A 20,434-nucleotide genomic window follows, 5' to 3' on the forward strand; every position below is an offset into this window, starting at 1 on the left:
GGTCCTCAACTCGGCCTCACCTGGACCTAGTGAATATGCTCCCCACCTGCGCCTCATCTGGACGTGGTGACTCGGGTTCTACCTGGGCATCATCGGGGCATGGTTACTCTATTCTCCAATGGGACTGACCTGTTCCTAGTAACTCTGGTCCTGTCTTTGACCTCTTCTGTACCAGGTCACTCTGGCTCCACCTGGGCCTCACCTGTAACTGGTAACTCTGATCCTAAGCATGGCCTCACCTGACCTGGTGACTGTGGTTCCCATCGGGATTTTACCTGGACATCATGTCTCTGGTCCCACATGGGCCTCACCAGGACCTGGTGTCTCCGGTACGCACCTGGGTAGCATCAGGATATGGTTACACTCTTCACTAACAGTGACCCAGCCGGACCTATTAACTCTGGTCTTCACCTGGGCCACACCTGGACATGGTGACACTGGATCCCACCTGGGTCTCAACTTGACATGGTGAGTCGGATCCCCACCTGGTCCTCACGTGTAACTGCTGATTCTCCGGCCCATATGGACATCATGTGGACCTGGTGGCTGCAGTGTTTCTAGCTTCTCATGTACCTTGTGACTCTGGTCCCCGCCAGGGCCTCACTGGGTCCTGGGGATGTGGTTGCCACCTGCACCTCACTTGGACCTGGTGATTATGGTCTGCACCTGAGACTTCCCTGATCTACTGACTGTGGTCCCCACCTGGGCTTCACCTGGATATTTGGACTCCGGTCCCCATCTGGGCCTCACCTGGCCCTGTTGACCATGGTCCTCAACTGGGCAAAATTGGGACCCGGTGACTGTGTTCCAAAACTGGACGTCACCTGGACCAGGTGACTCTGGTCCCCCTCTGGGTCTCACCGTGCCTAGTGACTGTGAACCCCACTTTGGCCTGACTTGGACCTGCTGACCTGGTTGCCACCTGCGTCTAACCTCCAACTGTTGACTCTGGTCCTTTCAAGGTCCTCCCCTGTACCTGGTGATCCTGGTACCGACCTGGGCCTCACCTGGACGTGTTGACTCTTGTCACCACCGGGGACTCACCTGGACCTGCTTACTGTGTTCCACACCTGGGCCTCAAGTAGATGTGTTGACCATGGTCCCCAAGCCGGCCTCACATGGACCTGTTGCCTCTGATCCCCACCAGGGCCTCACGTGTACCTGTTAACTCCTGTCCTCACCTGGGCCTCATCTGGTCCTAGAGACTCTGGTCTCCACCTGGGCTTCACCTGGATCTGCTGACTCAGGTCCCCATCTGGACTTACCTGGATCCGTGGACTCTGGTCCCCACCTGGACCTCTCCTGTACCTGGTGACTCTCTTTACAACATGGACCTCACCTGGATCTGGTGACTCTGGTCCTCAGTATGGCCTCACCTGGAGCTGGTGTCTCTCGTCCCCACTTGAACCTAACTCAGAACTGCTGAATCTTGCCCCAACCTAGGCCGCATCCAGACCTGGTGACTCTTGTCCCCACCTATGCCTCAATTCGACCTGATGAATCTGGTCCTCACGTGGGCCTCACATGGACCTGGCACTCAGCTGGACCTGGGACTCAGCTGGATAGAGTGGCTCTGGTTCCCAAAAGGGGTCACTGATACTGCTGACTGTGGTCTTATTCTATGCCTCATCAGGACCTAATGAATCTGTTCCCCATCTGGGCCTGCATGGCCCTAGTGACTCTGGTCCTCACCCAGGCATCATTGGGACCTGGATACTCTATTCCACACTTGGGCCTCACTTTGACCAGGGACCTCTGGTCCCATTCTGGGCCTCAAACTAAACTGGTTACTCTGGTTCCCTCTCTGGGCCTCACCCTTACTGGTGACTCTGGTCACCCCATGGGCTTCATTTGGGCCTGGTGAATCTGGTCCTTAGGTTGTCCGCACCTGGATCTGATGACTGGTCGCAACCTGGGCCTCTCCTGACTTGGTGAATCCTGTTGCCACCTGGGCCTCACTTGGACCTTGTGACTGTGGTCCCACCTGGACTTCACCTGGATCTGGTGGCTCTGGTTCCCATATGGGGCTCTCCTGGACCTGGTTCCTGTTATCTCCATCTGGCGTCACCTGGAACTCAATGACTTTGATACATATTTGTGCCTCTCCTGCACCTGTTGACTCTGGTCCTTACCTGGACATCATTGGGACCTGGATACTCTCTTATATACCTGGGCCTCACCTGGACCTTGTGACTGTGGTCCCACCTGGGCCTCACCTGGACGAGGTGCCTGGTTCCCACAGGGACCTCACCTGGACCTGGTGACTCAGGTCCTCATATGGGCATCATGGAAACTGGTTCTCAGTTTCACATCGGGGCCTCACCTGGACCTAGTGATTCTCGTCCCACTCTGGGCCTCACCCTGACGTGGTGACTCTGCTCCCCACCTGGATATCACCAGAACTGGGTGACTCTGGTCCCCCTCTGGGACTCACCCGTAGCTGTGGACACTGCTCCTCAACTGGGACTCAACAGGACCTGGTGAATCTACTCCTCAGTTAGGCCTCGTCTGGACCTGTGACTCTTTTCCCACCTGGCATCAATGGGACATGGTTACTCTTTTCCCCACCTGGGCCTCACCTGGTCATGATAACTTTGCTCCACACTTTGGCATCAACTTGTCCTGATGACTCTGGTCCCCCCACCTAGGCCTCTATCTGGATCTGGTGACTGTGGTCCCCACCTGGGTCTCCCCTGGACCTGGTGACTCTCGTTCACACATGAACCACACCAGGACCTGGTGACTGTGGTGTTCTTGTAGACTCACATTTACCTGGTGACTCTGGTCCCCACTAGGGCCTCACCTGGATCTGGAGACTCTGGCATGCAGGTTGGCCTCACCTGGAACTGTTGAGTGGGGTGTCTACCTGGGCCTCACCCATACATGGTGACTCAGGTCCCCACGTGGGCCTCTTGGACCTGGTGAATCTGGTCCTTACCTGGTCCTGTCCCGGAGATGCGGACTCTGGTCACCACCTGGGACTCACCTGGACCTGGGGAATCTGGTCCCCATCTGGGTCTCACGCAGTCCTGGTCATTTATTCCCCACCTGGTCTGATTGCTCTGGACTCTTTCTTGGCCTCACCTGGAACTGGTGACTCTGATTCTATCTTCGCATCACCCAGACCTGGTGACTCTGGTCCTCACCTGGGCATCGTTGGTACCTGGTGACTCTGTTCCACACCTGAGCCTCACCTGGACATGAGGCTCTGGACTCTGGAACCACTCTGGGCCTAACCCTGACCTGGTGACTCTGGTCTCCATCTGGATGTCACATGGACCAGGTGATTTTTGTACCCCTCTAGGCCTCAACCAGATCTGGGGACTCTGGTCCTCAACTGGGCCTCACCTGGACCTAGTGAATATGCTCCATCTGGGCCTCATTTAGACCTGGTGACTCTGGTTACTACTTGGGCATCATCGGGACATGTTTCCACTGCATGGCCTGAAGGTTGGCCTCACCTGGATCTGATAACTCTGGTCCCAACCAGGGCATCATTGTGACATGGTTCCTCTGCATGGCCTGCAGGTTGGCCTCACCTGGACCTGGGGAGTGGGGTTGCCACCTGGGCCTCACCCATACCTGGTGACACAGGTCCCCATGTGGGCCTCACGTGGACCTGTTGAATCTTGTCCTTACCTGGTCCTCACCCGGAACTGGTAAGTCTGGTCACCACCTGGAAGTCACCTGGACTTGGTGAATCTGGTCCCCATCTGGGCCTCACCCATTCCTGGTGAATTTGTTGCCCACCTGGACCTGATTGCTGTGGAGTCTTTCTTGGCCTCACCTGGAACTTGTGACTCTGATCCTAACTGGGCCTCACCCAGATCTGGTGACTCTGGTCCTCACCTGAGGACCATTATGATCTGGATACTCGGTTCCACACCTGAGCCTCACCTGGACATGATGACTCTTATTCCCCTCTGGGCCTCACCCTGACATGGTGAATCTTGTCCGCATCTGGATGTCACCTAGACCAGGTGAATCTGGTACCCCTCTAGGCCTCAACTAGACCTGGTGACACTGGTCCTCAACTGGGCCTCAGCGGGACCTAGTAATCATGCTCCCCACCTGTGCCTCATCTGGAGCTGGTGACTCTGGTTCTACCTGGGCATCATCGGGACATGGTTACTCTATTCCCCACTGGGACTGACCTGATCCTGGTAACTCTGGTCCTGACTTTGGCCTATTTTGTACCAGGTCACTCTGGCTCGACCTGGGTCTCACCTGTAACTGGTGACTCTGATCCTAAGCATGGCCTCACCTGACCTGGTGACTGTGGTTCCCATTATGATATCACCTGGACCTCATGTCTCTGGTCCGACCTGGGCCTCACCAGGACCTGGTGTCTGTGGTACCAACCTGGTAGCATCAGGATATGGTTACACTCTTCACTAACAGTGACCCAGCCGGAACTATTAACTCTGCTCTTCACCTGGGCCACACCTGGACATGGTGATTCTGGTCTGTACCTGAGACTTTCCTGGATTTGGTGACTGTGGTCCCCACCTGGGCTTCACCTTGACTTGGGGACTCCGGTCCCCATCTGAGCCTCACCTGGCCCTGTTGACCATGGTCCTCAACTGGGAAAAATTGGTACCCGGTGACTGTGCTCCACAACTGGACCTCACCTGGACCAGGTGACTCTGGTCCCCCTCTGGGTGTCACCGTGCCCTAGTGACTGTGAACCCCACTTTGGCCTGACTTGGACCTGCTGACCCTGGTTGCCACCTGCGTCGGGCCTCGAACTGTTGACTCTGGTTCTTGCAAGGTCCTCCCCTGGACCTGGTGATCCTGGTCCCCACCTGGGCCTCACCTGGACGTGGTGACTCTTGTCACCACCAGGGACTCACCTGGACCTGCTTACAGTGTTCCACACCTGGGCCTCAAGTAGATGTGTTGACCATGGTCCCCAAGCCGGCCTCACATGGACCTGTTGCCTCTGATCATCACCGGTGCCTCACGTGTACCTGGTAACTCTGGTCCTCACCTGGGCCTCATCTGGACCTAGTGACTCTGGTCCCCACCTGGGCTTCACCTGGATCTGGTGACTCTGGTCCTCACCTGTGGACCATTATGACCTGGATACTCTGTTCCACACCTGAGCCTCAACTGGACATGATAACTTTGTTCCACAGTTGGGCCTCAACTGGTCCTGATGACACTGTTACGTTCTTAGGCCTCAATCCAGACCTGGTGACTGTCGTCCCAACCTGGGTCTCACCTGGAACTGGTGACTCTCGTTCCCACATGAACCACACATGGAGCTGGTGACTGTAGTGTTCTTGTAGACTCACTTTTACCTGCTGTCTCCGGTGCCGACTAGGGCCTCACGTGGATCTGGTGACTTTGGCATGCAGGTTGGCCTCACCTGGACATTGTGAGTGGGGTTGCCCCTGGGCCTCACCCATACCTGGTGAGTCAGGTCCCCGCGTGGGCCTCTTGGACCTGGTAAATCTGGTCCTTACCTGGTCGTCTCCCAGCCCCGGGGTCTCTGGTCACCACCTGGGCCTACCTGGACCTGATGAATCTGATCCCCATCTGGGCCTCACCCAGGCCTGTTGACTTTGTTCCACTCCTGTATCTGATTGCTGTGGACTCTTTCTTGGCCTCACCTGGAACAGGTGACTCTGATCCTATCTGCCCGTCACCCAGACCTGGTGACTCTGGTCCTCACCTGGGCATCTTTGGTACCTGGTGACTCTGTTCCACACCTGAGCCTCACCTGGACATGATGACTCTGGAACCTCTCTGGGACTCATCCTGACCTGGTTACTCTGGTCCCCATCTGGATGTCACCTGGACCAGGTGATTCTGGTACCCCTCTAGGCCTCAACCAGGTCTGGTGACTCTGGTCCTCCACTGGACCACACCTGGACCTAGTGAATATGCTCCATCTGGGCCTCATTGGACCTGGTGATTCTGGTCCCTACCTGGGCATCATCGGGACATGGTTCCACTGCATCGCCTGCAGGTTGGCCTCACCTGGACCTGGTAACCCTGGTCCCTACCTGGACATCATCAAGGCATGGTTCCACTGCATGGCCTGCAGATTGGCCTCACGTGGACCTGGTGAGTGAGGTTGTCACCTGGGCCTCACTCATGCCTGGTGACACAGGTCCCCACGTGGGCCTCACTTGGACTTGGTGAATCTGGTTCTTACCTGGTCCTCACCCGGAACTCGTAAGTCTAGTCACCACCGGGGACTCACCTGGACCTGGTTACTGTGTTCCACACCTGGGCCTCAAGTAGACCTGTTGACCATGGTCCCCAAGCTGGCCTCACATGGACCTGTTGTCTCTGATCCCCACCTGGGCCTCACGTGTACCTGGTAACTCTAGTCTTCCCCTGGCCTCATCTTGACCTAGTGACTCTGGTCCCCACCTCTGCTTCACCTGGATATGGTGACTCTGGTCCCCACCGGGACTTCACCTGGATCTGGTGACTCTGGTCCCCACCTGGAACTCTCCTGCAACTGGTGACTCTGTTTCCAACATGGACCTCAGCTGGATCTGGTGACTCTGGTCCTCAGTTTGGCCTCACCTGGACCTGGTGTCTCTCGTCCCCACTTTGACCTAACTCAGAACTGCTGAATCTTGCCCCACCTAGGCCGCACAAAGACCTGGTGACTCTTGTCCCCAGCTATGCCTCCATTCGACCTGATGAATCTGGCCCTCACGTGGGCCTCACATGGACCTGGGACTCAGCTGGATAGAGTGGCTCTGGTTCCCACAAGGGGTTCACCTGATACTGGTGACTATGGTCTTATCCTATGCCTCACCAGGACTTAGTGATTTTGTTCGCCATCTGGGCCTGCATGGCCCTAGTGACTCTGGGCCTCACCCAGGCATCATTGGGACCTGGATACTCTATTCCACACCTCGGCTTCATTTTGACGAGGGACCTCTGGTCCCATTCTGGGCCTCACACTAAACTGGTTACTCTGGTTCCCCCTCTGGGCCTCACCCTTACGTGGTGAGTCTTTTTACCCATTGGTCTTCACATGGACCTGGTGTATCTGGTCCTTCGCTGGTCCGCACCTGGATGTGGTGACTGGTCGCCACATGGGTCTCACCTGGACTTGGTGAATCCTGTTGCCACCTGTGCCTCACCTGGACCTTGTGACTGTGGTCCAACCTGGACCTCACCTGGATCTGGTGGCTCTGGTTCCCATATGGGGCTCTCCTGGACCTGGTTCCTGTGGTCTCCATCTGGCCTCACCTGGAACACAATGACTCTGATCCATATTTGGGCCTCTCCTGGAACTGTTGACTCTGGTCCTTACCTGGGCATTTTTGGGACCTGGATACTCTCTTATATACCTGGGACTCACCTGGCCCTGGTGACTATGGTCCCACCTGGGCCTCACCTTGACGAGGTGACTGGTTCCCACAGGGACATCACCTGGACCTGGTGACTCAGGTCCTCATTTGGGCATTATGGGACCTTTTTTCTCAGTTGCACAACGGGGCCTCATCTGAAACTAGTGATTCTCGTCCCCCTCTGGGCCTCACCCTGACGTGGTGAGTCTTGTCCCCACCTGGATATCACCAGAACCGGGTGACTCTGGTCCCCATCTGGGACTCACTCAGAGCTGGGGACACTGGTGCTCAACTGGACGTCAACACGACATGGTGAATCTAGTCCTCATTTAGGCCTCTTCTGTACCTTCTGACTCTTTTCTCACTTGGCATCAATGGGACATGGTTACTCTGTTCCCCACATGGACATCACCTGGACATGATAACTTTGCTCCACACTTTGGCCTCAAATGATCCTGATGACTCTGGTCCCCCCACCTAGGCCTCAATCTGGACCTGGTGACTATGGTCCCCACCTGGGTCTCCCCTGGACCTGGTGACTCTCGTTCCCACATGAACCACACCTGGACCTGGTGACTGTGGTTTTCTTGTACACTCACATTTACCTGGTGACTCCAGTCCCCACTAGGGACTCACCTGGATCTGGTGACTCTGGCCTGCAGGTTGGCCTCACCTGGACTGGAGAGGGAGGTTGCCACCTGGGCCTCACCCATACCTGGTGACTCAGTTCCAACGTGGGCTTCGTGGACCTGGTGAATCTGGTCCTTACCTGGTCCTCTCCCAGACCCGGGGTCTCTGGTCACCACCTCGCCTCTCCTGGACCTGGTGAATCTGGTCCCCATCTGGGCCTCACCCAGTCCTGGTGACTTTGTTCCCCACCTGGACCTGATTACTGTGGACTCCTTCTTGGCCTCACCTGGAACTGGTGACTCTGATCCTGTCTGCGCGTCACCCAGACCTGGTGACTCTGGTCCTCACCTGTAGACAATTATGACCTGGATTCTCTGTTCCACATGTGTGCCTTACGTGGACATGATAACTCTGGATCCCTTCTGGGCCTCAGCCTGACATGGTGACTCTGGTCCCCATCTGGATGTCACCTAGACCAGGTGAATCTGGTACCCCTCTAGGCCTCTACTTGACCTGGTGACTCTGGTCCTCAACTGGGCCTCACCGGGACCTAGTGAGCATTCTCCCAACCTGCGCCTCTTCTGGACCTGGTGACTCTGGTTCTACCTGGGCATCATCGGGACATAGTTACTCTATTCCCCACTGGGACTGACCTGATCCTGGTAACTCTGATACTGACTTTGGCCTCTTCTGTACCAGGTGACCGTCGCTCCACATGGGCCTCACCTGTAACTGGTGACTCTGATCCTAAGAATGGCCTCACCTGACCTGGTGACTGTGGTTCCCATCGGGACCTCACCTGGACCTCATATCTCTGGTCCCACCTGGGCCTCACCAGGACCTGGCCCAGAGTCATCATGTCCAGGTGAGGCTAACGTGGTGACTCTGGTCCCCATCAGGATGTCACCTAACCAGGTGAATCTGGTACCCCTCAAGGCCTCAAGTAGACCTGGTGACTCTGGTCCGCAACTGGGCCTCACAGCGACCTAGTGAATATGCTCCCACCTGCGCCGATTCTGGACCTGGTGACTCTGGTCCCTACCTTGGCATCAGTGGGACAGGGTTCTTCTTCATGGCCTGCAGGTTGGCCTCACCTGGACCTGGTGATTTGGGTGCCTCCTGTGCGATTGCTGTGGACACCTTCTGGTGCTCACCTGGAACTGGTGACTCTGATACTAACTGGGCCTCACCCAGATCTGGTGACTCTGGTCCTCACCTGTGGACCATTATGAACTGGATACACTGTTCCACACGTGAGCCTCACCTGGACATGTTGACTCTGGATCCCCTCTGGGCCTCAGCCTGACATGGTGACTCTGGTCACCATCTGAATGTCACCTAGACCAGGTGAATCTGGTACCCCTCTAGGCCTCAAGTTGACCTGGTGACTCTGGTCCTCAACTGGGCCTCTCCGGGACCTAGTGAACATGCTCCCCACCTGCGCCTCATCTGAACCTGGTGACTCTGTTTCTACCTGGGCATCATCGTGAAATGGTTACTCTATTCAACACTGGGACTGACCTGATCCTGGTAACTCTGGTCCTGACTTTGGCCTCTTCTGTACCAGGTGACTCTGGCTCCACCTGGGCCTCACCTGTAACTGGTGACTCTGATCCTAAGCATGGCCTCACCTGACCTGGTGACTGTGGTTCCCATCGGGACCTCATCTGGACCTCATGTTTCTGGTCCCACTTGGGCCTCACCAAGACCTGGTGTCTCTGCTACCCACCTGGGTAGCATCAGGATATGGTTACACTGTTCACTAACAGTGACCCAGCCGGACCTATTAACTCTGGTCTTCACCTGGGCCACACCTGGACATGGTGACACTGTTTCCCACCTGGGTCTCACCTGGATATGGTGAGTCGGATCCCCACCTGGTCCTCACCTGTAACTAGTGATTCTCTTTCCCACATGGAGATCATGTGGACCTTTTGGCCGCAGTGTTTCTACAATCTTTTTTTTTAAATTTTTATTGATTTATGATAGTCACAGAGAGAGAGAGAGGCAGAGACACAGGCAGAGGGAGAAGCAGGCTCCATGCACCGGGAGCCCGACGTGGGATTCGATCCAGGGTCTCCAGGATCGCGCCCTGGGCCAAAGGCAGGCGCAAACCGCTGCGCCACCCAGGGATCCTATCTGTTTCTAGCTCATCATGTACCTCGTGACTCTGGTCCCCACCAGTGCCTCACCGGGACCTGGTGAGTGTGGTTGCCACCTGCACCACACCTGGACCTGGTGATTCTGGTCTGCACCTGAGACTACCCTGGATCTGGTGACTGTGGTCCCCACCTGGGCTTCACATGGACTTGGTGAATCCTGTTGCCACCTGCGCCTCACCGGGACCTTGTGACTCTTTTCCCACCTGGCATCAATGGGACATGGTTAATCTGTTCCCCTCTTGGGCCTCTCTGGACATGATAACTTTGCTCCATACTTTGGCCTCAACTGGTCCTTATGACTCTGGTCCCCCCACCTAGGACTCAATCTGGACCTGGTGACTGTGGTCCCCACCTGGTTCTCACCTAGACCTGGTTTCTCTCGTTCCCACATGAACCACACCTGGACCTGGTGACTGTGGTGTTCTTGTAGACTCACATTTACCTAGTGACTCTGGTCCCCACTAGGGCCTCACGTGTATCTGGTGACTCTGGCCTGCAGGTTGGCCTCACCTGGACCTGGTGAGTGGGGTTGCCACCTGGGACACACCCATACCTGGTGACTCAGGTCCCCAAGTGTGCCTCTTTGACCTGGTGAATCTGGTCCTTACCTGGTCCTCTACTAGACCCGGGGACTCCGGTCACCACCTGGGCCTCACCTGGATCTGGTGAGTGAATCTGGTCTCCATCTGGGCCTCACCCAGTCCTGGTGACTTTGTTCTCCACCTGGACCTGATTGCTGTGGACTCTTTCTTGGCCTTACCTGGAAGTGGTGGCTCTGATCCTATCTGCACGTCACCCAGATCTGGTGACTCTGGTCCTCAACTGGGCCTCACCTGGACCTAGTGAATATGCCCCATCTGGGCCTCATTTGGGCCTGGTGACTCTGGTCCCTACCTGGGCATCATCGGGACATGGATCCACGGCATGGCCTGCAGGTTGGCCTCACCTGGACCTGGTAACTCTGGTCCCTACATGGGCATCATCGGGACATGGTTCCTCTACATGGCCTGCAGGTTGGCCTCACCTGGACCTGGTGAGTGGGGTTGCCACCTGGGCCTCACCCATACCTGGTGACAAAGGTCCTCACGTGGGCCTAGATTGGACCTTGTGAATCTGGTCCTTACCTTATACTCACCCGGAACTGGTAACCCTGGTCACCACCTGGGCCTCACCCTGACTTGGTGATTCTGGACCCATCTGGATTTCACCTAGACCAGGTGAATCTGGACCCCTCTACGCCTCAACTAGAACTGGTGACTCTTGTCCTCAACTTGGCATCACCGGGACCTAGTGAATATGCTCCCCACCTGCGACTCATCTGGACCTGGTGACTCTGGTTCTTCCTGGGCATCATCGGGACATGGTTACTCTATTCCCCACTGGGACTGACCTGATCCTGGTAACTCTGGTCCTGACTTTGGCCTCTTCTGTACCAGGTGACTCTGGCTCAACCTGTGCCTCACCTGTAACTGGTGACTCTGATCCTAAGCATGGTCTCACCTGACCTGCTGACTGCGGTTCCCATCGGGACCTCACCTGGACCTCATGTCTCGGGTCCCTCTTGGGCCTCACCAGGACCTGGTGTCTCTGGTAAACATCTATGTAGCATCATGTTATGGTTACACTGTTCACTATCAGGGACTCTGGTCCCCATCTGGATGTCACCTGGACCAGGTGATTCTGGTACCCCTCTAGGACTCAACCAGTTCTGGTGACTCTGGTCCTCAACTGGGCCTCACATGGACCTAGTGAATATGCTCCATCTGGGCCTCATTTGGAACTGGTTACTCTGGTCCCTACCTGGGCATCATCGGGACATGGTTCCACTGCATGGCCTGCAGGTTGGCCTCACCTGGACCTGGTAACTCTGTTCCCTACACGGGCATCTTCGGTACACGATTCCTCTGCATTGCCTGCAGGTTGGACTCACCTTGACCTGGTGAGTGGGTTTGCTACCTGGGCCTCACCCATACCTGGTGACACAGGTCCCCACGTGGGCCTCACATGGACCTGGTGAATCTGGTCCTTACCTGGTCCTCATCCGGAACTGGTAACTCTGGTCATCACCTGGGAATCACCTGGACCTTGTGAATCTGTTCCCTATCTGGGCCTCACCCAGTCCTGGTGACTTTGATCCCCACCTGGACCTGATTGCTGTGGACACTTTCTTGGCCTCACCTGGAACTGGTGACTCTGTTCCTAACTGGGCCTCACCCAGATCTGGTGACTCTGGTCCTCAACTGTGGATCATTAAGACCTGGATACTCTGTTCCACACCTGAGCCTCACCTGGACTTGATGACTCTGGAACCACTCTGGGCCTCACCCTGAAATGGTGACTCTGGTCTCCATTTGGATGTCACCTAGACCAGGTGAATCTGGTACCCCTCTAGGACTCAACTAGACCTGGTGACTCTCGTCCTCAACTTGGCCTCACAGGGACCTAGTGAATATGCTCCCCACCTGCGCCTCATCTGGACCTGGTGACTGTGGTTCTTCCTGGGCATCATCCTGAAATGGTTACTCTATTCCCCAGTGGGACTGACCTGATCGTGGTAACTCTGGTCTTGACTTTGGCCTCTTCTGTACCAGGTGACTCTGGCTCCACCTGGGCCTCACCTGGAACTGGTGACTCTGATCCTAAGCATGGCCTCACCTGACGTGGTGACTGTGGTTCCCATCGGGACCTCATCTGGACCTCATGTATCTGGGCCCACCTGGGCCTCACCAGGTCCTGGTGTCTCTGATACCCACCTGGGTAGCATCAGGATATGGTTACACTGTTCACTAACAGTGACCCAGCCGGACCTATTAACTCTGGTCTTCACCTGGGTCTCACCTGGGCATGGTGGGTCGGATCCCCACCTGGTCCTCACCTGTAACTGGTGATTCGCGTTCCGACATGGACATCATGTGGACCTGGTGGCTGCAGTGTTTCTAGCTTCCCATGTACCTCGTGGCTCGGGTCCCCACCAGGGCCTCACCTGGACCTGGTGAGTGTGGTTGCCACCTGCACATCACCTGGACCTGGTGATTCTGGTCTGCACCTGAGACTACCCTGGATCTGGTGACTGTGGTCCCCACCTGGGCTTCACCTGGATTTGGGGACTCTGGGCCCCATATGGGCACTCCTGGCTCTGTTGACCATGATCCTCAACTGGGCAAATTTGGGACCCGGTGACTGTGTTCCACAACTGGACCTCACCTGGACCAGGTGACTCTGGTCCCCCTCTGGGTCTCACCGTGCCCTAGTGACTGTGAACCCCACTTTGGCCCGACTTGCACCTTCTGTTCCTTGTTGCCACCTGCACCTGACCTCGAACTGTTGACTCTGGTTCTTTCAAAGGCCTCCCCTGTACCTGGTGATCCTGGTCCCACCTGAGCGTCATCTGGACCTGGTGACTCTTTTTCCAACATGGACCTCACCTGGGTCTGGTGACTCTGCTCCTCAGTTTGGCATCACCCGTACCTGGTGTCTCTTCTCCCCACTTTGACGTAACTCAGAACTGCTGAATCTTGCCCCACTTAGGCCGCACCCAGATCTGGTGACTCTTGTCCCCAGCTATGCCTCAATTCGACTTGATGAATCTGGTCCTCACGTGGGCCTCACATGGACTTGGGATTCAGCTGGATAGAGTGGCTCTGGTTCCCACAAGGGGCTCACCTGACACTACTGACTCTTGTCTTATTCTGTGCCTCACCAGTACCTAGTGATTCTGTTCGCCATCTGGGCCTGCATGGACCTAGTGACTCTGGTCCTCACCCGGGCATAATTGGGACCTGGATACTCTATTCCACACCTGGGCCTCACTTTGACCAGAGACCTCTGGTCCCATTCTGGGCCTCAAACTAAACTGGTTATTCTGGTTCCCCCTCTGGCCTCACCCTTACCTGGTGACTCTGGTCACCCCTTGGCTTCATTGGGCCTGTTAAATTTGGTCTTTAGGTGGTCCGCACCTGGATCTGGTGACTGTTCGGCACCTGGGCCTCACCTGCACTTGGTGAATCCTGTTGCCACCTGCGCCTCACCTGGAACTTGTGACTGTGATCCCACCTGGACCTCACCTGGATCTGCTGGCTCTGGTTCCCATATTGGCTCTCCTGGACCTGGTTCCTGTGGTCTCCATCTGGCCTCACCTGGAACACAATGACTCTGATCCATATTTGGGCCTCTCCTGGACCTGTTGACTCTGGTCTTTACCTGGGCATCATTGGGACCTGGATACTCTCTTATATACCTGGACCTCACCTGGACCTGGTGACTGTGGTCCCACCTGGGCCTCACCTGGACGAGGTGACTGGTTCACACCCGGACATCACCTGGACCTGGTGACTCATGTCCTCATGTCCTCATGTCCGCATCTTGGGAGTTGGTTTCTCAGTTCCACATCGGGCCTCACCTGGACCTAGTGATTCTCCTCCCGCTCTTGGCCTCACCCTGACGTGGTGACTCTGCTCCCCACCCAGATATCACCAGGACCGGGTGACTCTAGTCCCCCTCAAGGACGCACCCTCAGCTGGGGACACTGGTCCTCAACTGGGCCTCAACAGGACCTGGTGAATCTACTCCTCACTTAGGCCGCGTCTGGACCTTGTGACTCTTTTCCCACCTGGAATCAATGGGACATGGTTACTCTGTTCCCCACATGGGCCTACCCTCGACATGATAACTTTGCTCCACACTTTGGCCTCAACTGGTCCTGATGACTCTGGTCCCCCCACCTAAGCCTCAATCTGGACCTTGTGACTGTGGTCCCGACCAGGGTCTCACCTGGACTTGGTGACTCTCGTTCCCACATGAACCACACCTGGACCTGGTGACTGTGGTTTTCCTGTAGACTCACATTTACCTGGTGACTCCGGTCCCCACTAGGGCCTCACCTGGATCTGGTGACTCTGGCGTGCAGGTTGGCCTCACCTGGACCTGGTGATTCTGGTCTGCACCTGAGACTACCCTGGATCTGGTGACTCCGGTTCCACCTGGGCATCACCTGGATTTGGGGACTCCGGTCCCCATCTGGGCCTCACCTGGCCCAGTTGACCATGGTCCTCAACTGGGCAAAATCGAGAACCGGTGACTCTGTTCCACAACTGGACCTCACCTGGACCAGGTGACTCTGGTCCCCCTCTGGGTCTCACCGTGCCCTAGTGACTGTGAACCCCACTTTGGCCTGACTTGGACCTGCTGACCCTGTTTGCCACCTGCGCCAGACCTCGCACTGTTGACTCTGGTTCTATCAAGGGCCTCCCCTGGACCTGGTGATCTTGGTCCCCACCTGGGCCTCACCTGGACGTGGTGACTCTTGTCACCACCGGGGACTCAGCTGGACCTGGTTACTGTGTTCCACACCTGGGCCTCAGGTAGACCTGTTGACCATGGTCCCCAAGCCGGCCTCACGTGGACCTTTTGGCTCTGATACCCGCCGGGGGCTCACGTGTATCTGGTAACTCTGATCCTCACCTGGGCCTCATCTGGACCTAGTGACTATGGTCCCCACCTGGGCTTCACCTGGATCTGGTGACTCTGGTTCCCACCTGGACCTCTCCTGGACCTAGTGACTCTCTTTCCAACCTGGACCTCACCTGGATCTGGTGACTCTGGTCCTCAGTTTGGCCTCACCTGGACCTGGTGTCTATCGTCCCCACTTTGACCTAACTCAGAACTGCTGAATCTTGCCCCACCTAGGCCGCACCCAGACCTGGTGACTCTTGTCCCCAGCTATGCCTCAATTCGACCTGATGAATCTGGTCCTCACGTGGGCCTCACATGGACCTGGGACTCACCTGGATAGAGTGTCTCTGGTTCCCACAAGGGGCTCACATGATACTGTGGACTGTGGTCTTATTCTATGTCTCACCGGGACCTAGTGATTCTGTTCCCCATCTGGGCCTGCATGGCCCTAGTGACCTTGGTCCTCACCCAGGCATCATTGGGACCTGTATACTCTATTCTACAACTGGGCCTCACTTTGTCCAGGAAACTTTGGTTCCATTCTGGTCCTCAAACTAAACTGGTTACTCTGGTTCACACTCTGATCCTCCCCCTTACCTGGTGACTCTGGTCACCCCTTGGGCTTCACTTGGGCCTGGTGAATCTGGTCCTTAGCTGGTCCGCACCTGGCTCTGGTGACTGGTCGCCACCTGGATCTCACCTGGACTTGGTGAATCCTGTTGCCACCTGCGCCTCACCTGGACCTTGTGACTGTGGTCCCACCTGGACCTCACCTGAATCTGGTTGCTCTGGTTCCCATATGGGACTCTCCTGAACCTGGTCCGTGTTGTCTCCATCTGGCCTCACCTGGAACACAATGACTCTGATACATATTTGGGCCTCTCCTGGAACTAATGACGCTGGTCCTTAACTGGGCATCACAGGGACCTGGATACTCTCTTATATACCTGGGCCTCACCTGGACCTGGTGACTGTGGTCCCACCTGGGCCTCACCTGGATGAGGTGACTGGTTACCACAGGGACCTCACCTGGACCTGGTGACTCAGGTCCTCATATGGGCATCTTGGGACCTGGTTTTTCAGTTCCACATCGGGGCCTCACCTGGACCTAGTGATTCTCGTCCCCCTCTGGGCCTCACTCTGACGTGATGACTCTGGTCACCCCTGGATATCACCAGAACCGGGTGACTCTGGTCCCCCTCTGGGACTCTCCTGGAGCTGGGGACACTGGTCCTCCGCTGGGCCTCAACAGGACCTGGTGAATCTACTCCTCACTTAGGCCTCCTCTGGACCATGTGTCTCTTTTCCCACATGGCATCAATGGGACATGGTTACTCTGTTCCCCACCTGGGCCTCACCTGGACATGAAAACTTTGCTCCACACTTTGGCCTCAACTGGTCCTGATGAATCTGGTCCCCCCACCTAGGCCTCAATCTGGACCTGGTGAGTGTGGTCCCCACCTGGGTCTCACCTGGACCTGGTGACTCTCGTTCCCACATAAACCACACCTGGAGCTGGTGACTGTGGTGTTCTGGTAGACTCACATTTTCCTGGTGACACCGGTCCCCACTAGGGCATTACCTGGATCTGGTGACTCTGGCCTGCAGGCTGGCCTCACCTGGACCTGGTGAGTGGGGTTGACACCTGGGCCTCACCCATACCTGGTGACTGAGGTCACCACGTGGGCCTCTTGGACCTGGTGAATCTTGTTCTTACCTGGTCCTCTCCCACCACGGGGACACTGGTCACCACCTGGGTCTCACCTGGACCTGGTGAATCTGGTACCCATCTGTGCCTCACCCAGTCCTGGTGACTTTTTCCCCACCTGGACCTGATTGCTGTGGACTCTTTCTTGGCCTCACCTGGAACTGGCAACTCTGATCCTATCTGAGTGTCACCCAGACCTGGTGACTCTGGTCCTCACCTGGGCATCATTGGTACCTGAAGACTCTGATCCACACCTGAGCCTCACCTGGACATGATGACACTGGAACCACTCTGGGCTTCACCCTGACCTGGTGACCCAGGTCCCCATCTGGATGTCACCTGGACCTGGTGATTCTTGTACCCCTCTAGGACTCAACAAGATCTGGTGACTCTGGTCCTCAACTGGGCCTCACCTGGACCTAGTGAATATGCTCCATCTGGGCCTCATTTGGACCTGGTGACTCTGGTCCCTACCTGGGCATCATCGGTACAATGTTACTCTATTCCACACTGGGAATCCCCTGATCCTGGTAACTCTGGTCCTCTCTTTGGACTCTTCTGTACCAGGTAACTCTGGCTCCACCTGGACCTCACCTGTAACTAGTGATTCTGATCCTACACATGGCCTCATCTGACCTGGTGACAGTGCTTCCCATCGGGACCTCACCTGGACCTCAGGTCTCCGGTCCCACCTGGGCCTTACCAGGGCCTGGTGTCTCTGCTAACCACCTGGGTAGCATCAGGATATGGTTACACTGTTCACTAACAGTGACCCAGCTGGACCTATTAACTCTGGTCTTTACCTGGGCCACACCTGGACATGGTGACACTCGTTCCCACCTGGGTCTCACCTGGACATGGTGAGTCAGATCCCCACCTGTTCTTCAGCTTTAACTGGTGATTCTCGCTTCCACATGGACATCATCTGGACCTGGTGGCTGCAGTGTTTCTACCTTCTCATGTCCTCGTGACTCTGGTCCCCACCAGTGCCTCACCGGGACCTGGTGAGTGTGGTTGCCACCTGCACCTCAGCTGGACCTGGTGATTCTGGTCTGCACCCGAGACTACACTGGATTGGTGACTGTGGTCCCTACCTGGGCTTCACCTGGATTTGGGGATTCCGGTCCCCATCTGGGCCTCACCTGGCCTTGTTGACCATGGTCGTCAACTGGCCAAAATTGGGAACCTGTGACTGTGTTCCACAACTGAACCTCACCTGGACCAGGTGACTCTGGTCCCACTCTGGGTCTCACCGTGCCCTAATTACTGTGAACCCCACTTTGGCCTGACTTGGACCTGCTGACCCTGGTTGCCACCTGCGCCTGACCTCGAACTGTTGACTCTGGTTCTTTCAAGGGCCTCCCCTGTACCTGGTGATCCTGGTCCGAACCTGGGCCTCACCTGGACGTGGTGACTCTTGTCACCACCGGGGACTCACCTGGACCTGGTTAAGGTGTTCCACACCTGGGCCTCAAGTAGACCTGTTGACCATGGTACCCAAGCTGGCCTCACATGGCCTGTTGCCTCTGATCCCCACTGGGGCCTCACGTGTACCTGGTAACTCTGGTCCTCGCCTGGGCCTAATCTGGACCTAGTGACTCTGGTCCCCACCTGGGCTTCACCTGGATCTGGTGACTCTGGTCCCCACCTGGACTTCACCTGGATCTGGTGACTCTCTTTCCCACCTGGACCTCTCCTGGACCTGGTGACTCTCTTTCCCACATGGACCTCACCTGGATCTGGTGACTCTGGTCCTCAGTTTGGCCTCAACTGGACCTGGTGTCTCTCGTCCCCACTTTGACCTAACTCAGAACTGCTGAATCTTCACCCACCTAGGCCTCACCCAGACCTGGTGACTCTTGTCCTCAGCTATGCCTCAATTCGACCTGATGAATCTGGTAGTCACGTGGGCCTCACATGGACCTGGGACTCAGCTGGATAGAGTGGCTCTGGTTCCGACAAGTGGCTCACCTGATACAGCTGACTGTGGTCTTATTCTATGCCTCACCAGGACCTAGTGATTCTGTTCCCCATCTGGGCCTGCATGGCCCTAGTAACTCTGGTCCTTACCCAGGCATCATTGGGATCTGGATACTCTATTCCACACCTGGGCATCACTTTCACCAGGGACCTATGGTCCCATTCTGGGCCTCAAACTAAACTGGTTACTCTGGTTCCCGCTCTGGGCCTCACCCCTACCTGGTGACTCTGGTCACCCCTTGGGCTTCACTTGGGCCTGGCGAATATGGTCCTTAGCTGATCCGTACCTGGATCTGGTGATTGGTCGCCACCTGGTCCTCACCTGGACTTGGTGAATCCTGTTGCCACCTACGCCTCACCTGGACCTTGTGACTGTGGTCCCACCTGGAACTCAACTGGATCTGGTGGCTCTGGTTCCCATACGGGCCTCTCCTGGACCTGGTTCCTGTGGTCTCCATCTGGCCTCACCTGGAACACAATGACTCTGATCCATATTTGAGCCTCTCCTGGACCTGTTGACTCTGGTCCTTACCTGGGCATCATTGGGACCTGGATACTCTCTTATATACCTGGGCCTCACCTGGACCTGGTGACTGTGGTCTCACCTGGACCTCATCTGGATGAGGACACTGGTTCCGACAGGGACCTCACCTGGACCTGGTGACTCAGGTCCTCAAATTGGAATCATGGGACCTGGTATCTCAGTGCCACATTGGGGCCTCACCTGGACCTAGTGATCTCGTCCCACTCTGGGCCTCACCCTGACGTGGTGACTCTGGTCCCCACCTGGATATCACCAGAACCGGGTGACTCTGTTCCCCCTCTGGGACTCACCCAGAGCTGGGGTCACTGGTCCTCAACTGGGCTCAACAGGATCTGGTGAATCTACTCCTCACTTAGCCCTCGTCTGGACCTTGTGACTCTTATCCAACCTGGCATCAATGGGACATTGTTACTCTGTTCCCCACCTGGGCCTCACCTGGACATGATAAGTTTTCTCCGCACTTTGTCCTCCACTGCTCCTGATGACTCTGGTCCCCCCACCTAGGCCTCAATCTGGACCTGGTTCTTGTGTTCCCCACCTGGGTCTCACCTGGATCTGGTAACTCTGGTCCCTACCTGGGCATCATCGGGACATGGCTCTTCTGCATGGCCTGCAGGTTGGCCTCATCTTGACCTGG

Source organism: Canis lupus, chromosome 28 (assembly GCF_048164855.1).
Source record: "Canis lupus baileyi chromosome 28, mCanLup2.hap1, whole genome shotgun sequence".
NCBI classification, from domain to species: domain Eukaryota; kingdom Metazoa; phylum Chordata; class Mammalia; order Carnivora; family Canidae; genus Canis; species Canis lupus.